Source organism: Camelus bactrianus, unplaced genomic scaffold, assembly GCF_048773025.1.
Source record: "Camelus bactrianus isolate YW-2024 breed Bactrian camel unplaced genomic scaffold, ASM4877302v1 HiC_scaffold_41, whole genome shotgun sequence".
Taxonomy (NCBI): domain Eukaryota; kingdom Metazoa; phylum Chordata; class Mammalia; order Artiodactyla; family Camelidae; genus Camelus; species Camelus bactrianus.
In genome coordinates, this window is record NW_027413957.1 from 2159479 (window position 1) to 2166440 (window position 6962).

A 6962-nucleotide genomic window follows, 5' to 3' on the forward strand; every position below is an offset into this window, starting at 1 on the left:
AAGGATGGCTTTCACACACACTTATCTCTCAGAACTGAGCATGTGGTGAGACTTTCGTTCATCTAGCACAAAAGGAACGGGATGCAGTAGAAACTTTTACTCTGGTTTCTCAGTCTGTTTCCTAGTGCCGGTTTGAAGTTCCTGCACTTTTCACTGTAAAACCGAGTTGGAGCTTGTACCTCCCCATATATATATAAGGAGAGGTGTTTGCAACTGAAAAGAAACTTTGTTTTCCCAACAAGCTAGGTGAAGGACGGCTTCCACACACACTTATCTCTCAGAACTCAGCATGTGGAGAGACGTTCGTTCATCTAGCACAAAGGGAACGGGTTGCAGGGGAAACTTTTACTCTGGTTTCTCAGTCTGTTTCCTAGTGCCGGTTTGAAGTTCCTTCAGTTTTCTTTTTAAACCGTTTTGGTGCTAGTACCTCCCCATATATATGTAAGGCGAGGTGTTTGCAACTGAATAGAATCTTTGTGTTCCCAACAAGCTAGGTGAAGGAAGGATTTCACACATAATTATCTCTCAGAAATGAGCATGGGTTGAGACGTTCGTTCATCTAGCACAAAGGGAAACGGTTGCATGAGAAACTTTTCTCTGGATTCTCAGTATGTTTCCTAGTGCCGGTTTAAAGATCCTGCAGTTTTCACTGTAAAACCAAGTTGGATCTAGTACCTATCCATATATATGTATGAAGAGTTGTTTGCAACCTAAAAGAAACTTTCTGTTCCCAACAAGATAGGTGAAGGATTGCTTTCACACACACTTATCTCTCAGAACTGAGCATGTGTACAGACGTTCGTTCATCTAGCACAAAGGGAACGGGTTGCAGGAGAAACTTTTGCTCTGGTTTCTCAGTCTGTTTCCTAGTGCCGGTGTGAAGTTCCTGCAGTTTTCACTGTAAAACCGAGTTGGAACTAGTACCTCCCCATATATATGTGTGGAGTGGAGTTTGCAACTGAAGAGAAACTCTGTATTCCCAACAAGCTAGGTGAAGGACGGATTTCACACACACATATCTCTCAGAACTGAGCATGTGGAGGGACGTTCGTTCATCTACCACAAAGGGAACAGGTTGCAGGAGAAACTTTTACTCTGGTTTCTCAGTCTGTTTCCTAGTGCCGGTTTGAAGATCCTGCAGTTTTCATTGTAAAAACGATTTGGAGTTAGTACCTCCCCATATATATGTATGGAATGGAGTTTGCAACTTAAAAGAAACTTTGTGTTCCCAACAAGTTAGGTGATGGAAGGCTTTCACACACACTTATCTCTCAGAACTGCGCATGTGGAGAGACGTTCGTTCATCTAGCACAATTGGAACGGGTTGCAGGATAAACTGTCACTCTGGTTTCTCAGTTTCTTTCCTAGTGCCTGTTTGAAGTTCCTGCAGTTTTCAATGTAAAACCGATTTGGATCTAGTACCTCCCCATATATATATAAGGATAGGTGTTTGCAACTGAAAAGAAACTTTGTTTTCCCAACAAGCTAGGTGAAGCACAGCTTCCACACACAATTATCTCTCAGAATTCAGCATGTGGAGAGACGTTCGTTCATCTAGCACAAAGGGAACGGGTTGCTGGAGAAATTTTACTCTGGTTTCCCAGTCTGTTTCCTAGTGCCGGTTTGAAGTTCCTTCAGTTTTTTGTAAAAGCGATTTGGTGCTAGTACCTCCCCATATATATGTAAGGAGAGGTGTTTGCAACTGAAAAGAAACTTTGTGTTCCCAACAAGCTAGGTGAAGGATGGCTTTCACACACACTTATCTCTCAGAACTGAGCATGTGGTGAGACGTTCGTTCATCTAGCACAAAAGGAACGGGATGCAGTAGAAACTTTTACTCTGGTTTCTCAGTCTGTTTCCTAGTGCCGGTTTGAAGTTCCTGCAGTTTTCACTGTAAAACCGAGTTGGAGCTAGTACCTCTCCTTATATATGTATGGAAAGTTGTTTGAAACTGAAAAGAAACTTTGTGTTCCCAACAAGATAGTTGAAGTATTTCTTTCACACACACTTATCTCTCAGAACTGAGCATGTGGAGAGACGTTCATTCATCTAGCACAAAGGGAACAGGTTGCAGTAGAAACTTTTACTCTGGTTTCTCAGTCTGTTTCCTAGTGCCGGTATGAAGTTCCTGCACTTTTCACTGTAAAACCGAGTTGGAGCTAGTACCTCCCCATATATATATAAGGAGAGGTGTTTGCAACTGAAAAGAAACTTTGTGTTCCCAACAAGATAGGTGAAGATTTGCTTTCATACACATTTATCTCTCAGAACTGAGAATGTGGAGAGACGTTCGTTCATCTAGCACAATGGGAACGGGTTGCAGGAGAAATTTTACTCTGGTTTCCCAGTCTGTTTCCTAGTGCCGGTTTGAAGTTCCTTCAGTTTTTGTAAAACCGATTTGGTGCTAGTACCTCCCCATATATATGTAAGGAGAGGGGTTTGCAACTGAAAAGAAACTTTGTGTTCCCAACAAGCTAGGTGAAGTACGGCTTTCACACACAATTATCTCACAGAACTGAGTATGGGGTGAGACGTTCGTTCTTCTAGCACAAAAGGAACGGGATGCAGTAGAAAATTTTACTCTGGTTTCTCAGTCTGTTTCCTAGTGCCGGTTTGAAGTTCCTGCACTTTTCACTGTAAAACCGAGTTGGAAATAGGACCTCTCCTTATATATGTATGGAAAGTTGTTTGAATCTGAAAAGAAACTTTGTGTTCCCAACAAGATAGGTGAAGAATTTCTTTCACACACACTTATCTCTCAGAACTGAGCATGTGGAGAGACGTTCATTCATCTAGCACAAAGGGAACAGGTTGCAGCAGAAACTTTTACTCTGGTTTCTCAGTCTGTTTCCTAGTGCCGGTTTGAAGTTCCTGCACTTTTCACTGTAAAACCGAGTTGGAGCTAGTACCTCCCCATATATATATAAGGAGAGGTGTTTGCAACTGAAAAGAAACTTTGTTTTCCCAACAAGCTAGGTGAAGGACGGCTTCCACACACACTTCTCTTTCAGAACTCAGCATGTGGAGAGACGTTCGTTCATCTAGCACAAAGGGAACGGGTTGCAGGAGAAACTTTAACTTTGGATTCTCAGTCTGTTTCCTAGTGCCGGTTTGAATTTACTTCAGTTTTCTTTTTTAACCGATTTGGTGCTAGTACCTCCCCATATATATGTAAGGCGAGGTGTTTGCAACTGAATAGAATCTTTGTGTTCCCAACAAGCTAGGTGAAGGAAGGATTTCACACATAATTATCTCTCAGAAATGAGCATGTGTTGAGACGTTCGTTCATCTAGCACAAAGGGAATGGGTTGCAGGAGAAAGTTTTCTCTGTTTTCTCAATCTGTTTCCTAGTGCCGGTTTAAATATCCTGCAGTTTTCACTGTAAAACCGAGTTGGAGCTAGTACCTATCCATATATATGTATGGAGAGTTGTTTGCAACTGAAAAGAAACTTTATGTTCCCAACAAGATAGGTGAAGGATTGCTTTCACACACACTTATCTCTCAGAACTGAGCATGTGTACAGACGTTCGTTCATCTAGCACAAATGGAACGGGTTGCAGGAGAAAATTTTTGCTCTGGTTTCTCAGTCTGTTTCCTAGTGCCAGTGTGAAGTTCCTGCAGTTTTCACAGTAAAACCGAGTTGGAACTTGTACCTCCCCATATATATGTGTGGAGTGGAGTTTGCAACTGAAGAGAAACTCTGTATTCCCAACAAGCTAGGTGAAGGACGGATTTCACAGACACATAACTCTCAGAACTGAGCATGTGGATGGACGTTCGTTCATCTACCACAAAGGGAAAGGGTTGCAGGAGAAACTTTTACTCTGGTTTATCAGTCTGTTTCCTAGTGCCGGTTCGAAGATCCTGCAGTTTTCATTGTAAAAACGATTTGGAGTTAGTACCTCCCCATATATATGTATGGAGTGGAGTTTGCAACTTAAAAGAAACTTTGTGTTCCCAACAAGTTAAGTGAAGGACGGCTTTCACACACACTTATCTCTCAGAACTCAGCATGTGGAGAGACGTTCATTCACCTAGCACAAAGGGAACGGGTTGCAGGGGAAACTATTACTCTGGTTTCTCAGTCTGTTTCCTAGTGCCGGTTTGAAGTTCCTTCAGTTTTCTTTGTAAAACCTATTTGGTGCTAGTACCACCACATATATATTTAAGGAGAGGTGTTTGCAACTGAAAAGAATCTTTTATTCCCAACAAGCTAGGTGAAGGAAGGATTTCACGCATACTTATCTCTCAGAAATGAGCATGTGTTGAGACGTTCGTTCATCTAGCACGAAGGGAACGGGTTGCAGGAGAAACTTTTCTCTGGTTTCTCAGTCTGTTTCCTAGTGCCGGGTTAAAAATCCTGCAGGTTTCACTGTAAAACCGAGTTGGAGCTAGTACCTATCCATATATATGTATGGAGAGTTGTTTGCAACTGAAAAGAAACTATCTGTTCCCAACAAGATAGGTGAAGAATTGCATTCACACACACTTATCTCTCAGAACTGAGCATGTGGAGAGACGTTCGTTCATCTAGCACAATGGGAACGGGTTGCAGGAGAAATTTTACTCTGGTTTTCCAGTCTGTTTCCTAGTGCCGGTTTGAAGTTCCTTCAGTTTTTGTAAAACCGATTTGGTGCTAGTACCTCCCCATATATATGTAAGGAGAGGTGTTTGCAACTGAAAAGAAACTTTGTGTTCCAAACAAGCTTGGTGAAGGACGGCTTTCACACACAATTATCTCACAGAACTGAGTATGTGGTGAGACGTTCGTTCTTCTAGCACAAAAGGAACGGGATGCAGTAGAAAATTTTACTCTGGTTTCTCAGTCTGTTTCCTAGTGCCGGTTTGAAGTTCCTGCACTTTTCACTGTAAAACCGAGTTGGAGCTAGTACCTCCCCATATATATATAAGGAGAGGTGTTTGCAACTGAAAAGAAACTTTGTTTTCCCAACAAGCTAGGTGAAGGACGGCTTCCACACACACTTATCTCTCAGAACTCAGCATGTGGAGAGACGTTCTTTCATCTAGCACAAAGGGAACGGGTTGCAGGGGAAACTTTTACTCTGGTTTCTCAGTCTGTTTCCTAGTGCCGGTTTGAAGTTCCTTCAGTTTTCTTTTTAAACCGTTTTGGTGCTAGTACCTCCCCATATATATGTAAGGCGAGGTGTTTGCAACTGAATAGAATCTTTGTGTTCCCAACAAGCTAGGTGAAGGAAGGATTTCACACATAATTATCTCTCAGAAATGAGCATGGGTTGAGACGTTCGTTCATCTAGCACAAAGGGAACCGGTTGCATGAGAAACTTCTCTCTGGTTTCTCAGTATGTTTCCTAGTGCCGGTTTAAAGATCCTGCAGTTTTCACTGTAAAACCAAGTTGGATCTAGTACCTATCCATATATATGTATGAAGAGTTGTTTGCAACCTAAAAGAAACTTTCTGTTCCCAACATGATAGGTGAAGGATTGCTTTCACACACACTTATCTCTCAGAACTGAGCATGTGTACAGACGTTCGTTCATCTAGCACAAAGGGAACGGGTTGCAGGAGAAACTTTTGCTCTGGTTTCTCAGTCTGTTTCCTAGTGCCGGTGTGAAGTTCCTGCAGTTTTCACTGTAAAACCGAGTTGGAACTAGTACCTCCCCATATATATGTGTGGAGTGGAGTTTGCAACTGAAGAGAAACTCTGTATTCCCAACAAGCTAGGTGAAGGACGGATTTCACACACACATATCTCTCAGAACTGAGCATGTGGAGGGACGTTCGTTCATCTACCACAAAGGGAACGGGTTGCAGGAGAAACTTTTACTCTGGTTTCTCAGTCTGTTTCCTAGTGCCGGTTTGAAGATCCTGCAGTTTTCATTGTAAAAACGATTTGGAGTTAGTACCTCCCCATATATATGTATGGAATGGAGTTTGCAACTTAAAAGAAACTTTGTTTTCCCAACAAGCTAGGTGAAGGACAGCTTCCACACACAATTATCTCTCAGAATTCAGCATGTGGAGAGACGTTCGTTCATCTAGCACAAAGGGAACGGGTTGCTGGAGAAATTTTACTCTGGTTTCCCAGTCTGTTTCCTAGTGCCGGTTTGAAGTTCCTTCAGTTTTTTGTAAAACCGATTTGGTGCTAGTACCTCCCCATATATATGTAAGGAGAGGTGTTTGCAACTGAAAAGAAACTTTGTGTTCCCAACAAGCTAGGTGAAGGATGGCTTTCACACACACTTATCTCTCAGAACTGAGCATGTGGTGAGACGTTCGTTCATCTAGCACAAAAGGAACGGGATGCAGTAGAAACTTTTACTCTGGTTTCTCAGTCTGTTTCCTAGTGCCGGTTTGAAGTTCCTGCAGTTTTCACTGTAAAACCGAGTTGGAGCTAGTACCTCTCCTTATATATGTATGGAAAGTTGTTTGAAACTGAAAAGAAACTTTGTGTTCCCAACAAGATAGGTGAAGTATTTCTTTCACACACACTTATCTCTCAGAACTGAGCATGTGGAGAGACGTTCATTCATCTAGCACAAAGGGAACAGGTTGCAGTAGAAACTTTTACTCTGGTTTCTCAGTCTGTTTCCTAGTGCCGGTATGAAGTTCCTGCACTTTTCACTGTAAAACCGAGTTGGAGCTAGTACCTCCCCATATATATATATAAGGAGAGGTGTTTGCAACTGAAAAGAAACTTTGTGTTCCCAACAAGATAGGTGAAGATTTGCTTTCATACACATTTATCTCTCAGAACTGAGAATGTGGAGAGACGTTCGTTCATCTAGCACAATGGGAACGGGTTGCAGGAGAAATTTTACTCTGGTTTCCCAGTCTGTTTCCTAGTGCCGGTTTGAAGTTCCTTCAGTTTTTGTAAAACCGTTTTGGTGCTAGTACCTCCCCATATATATGTAAGGAGAGGGGTTTGCAACTGAAAAGAAACTTTGTGTTCCCAACAAGCTAGGTGAAGTACGGCTTTC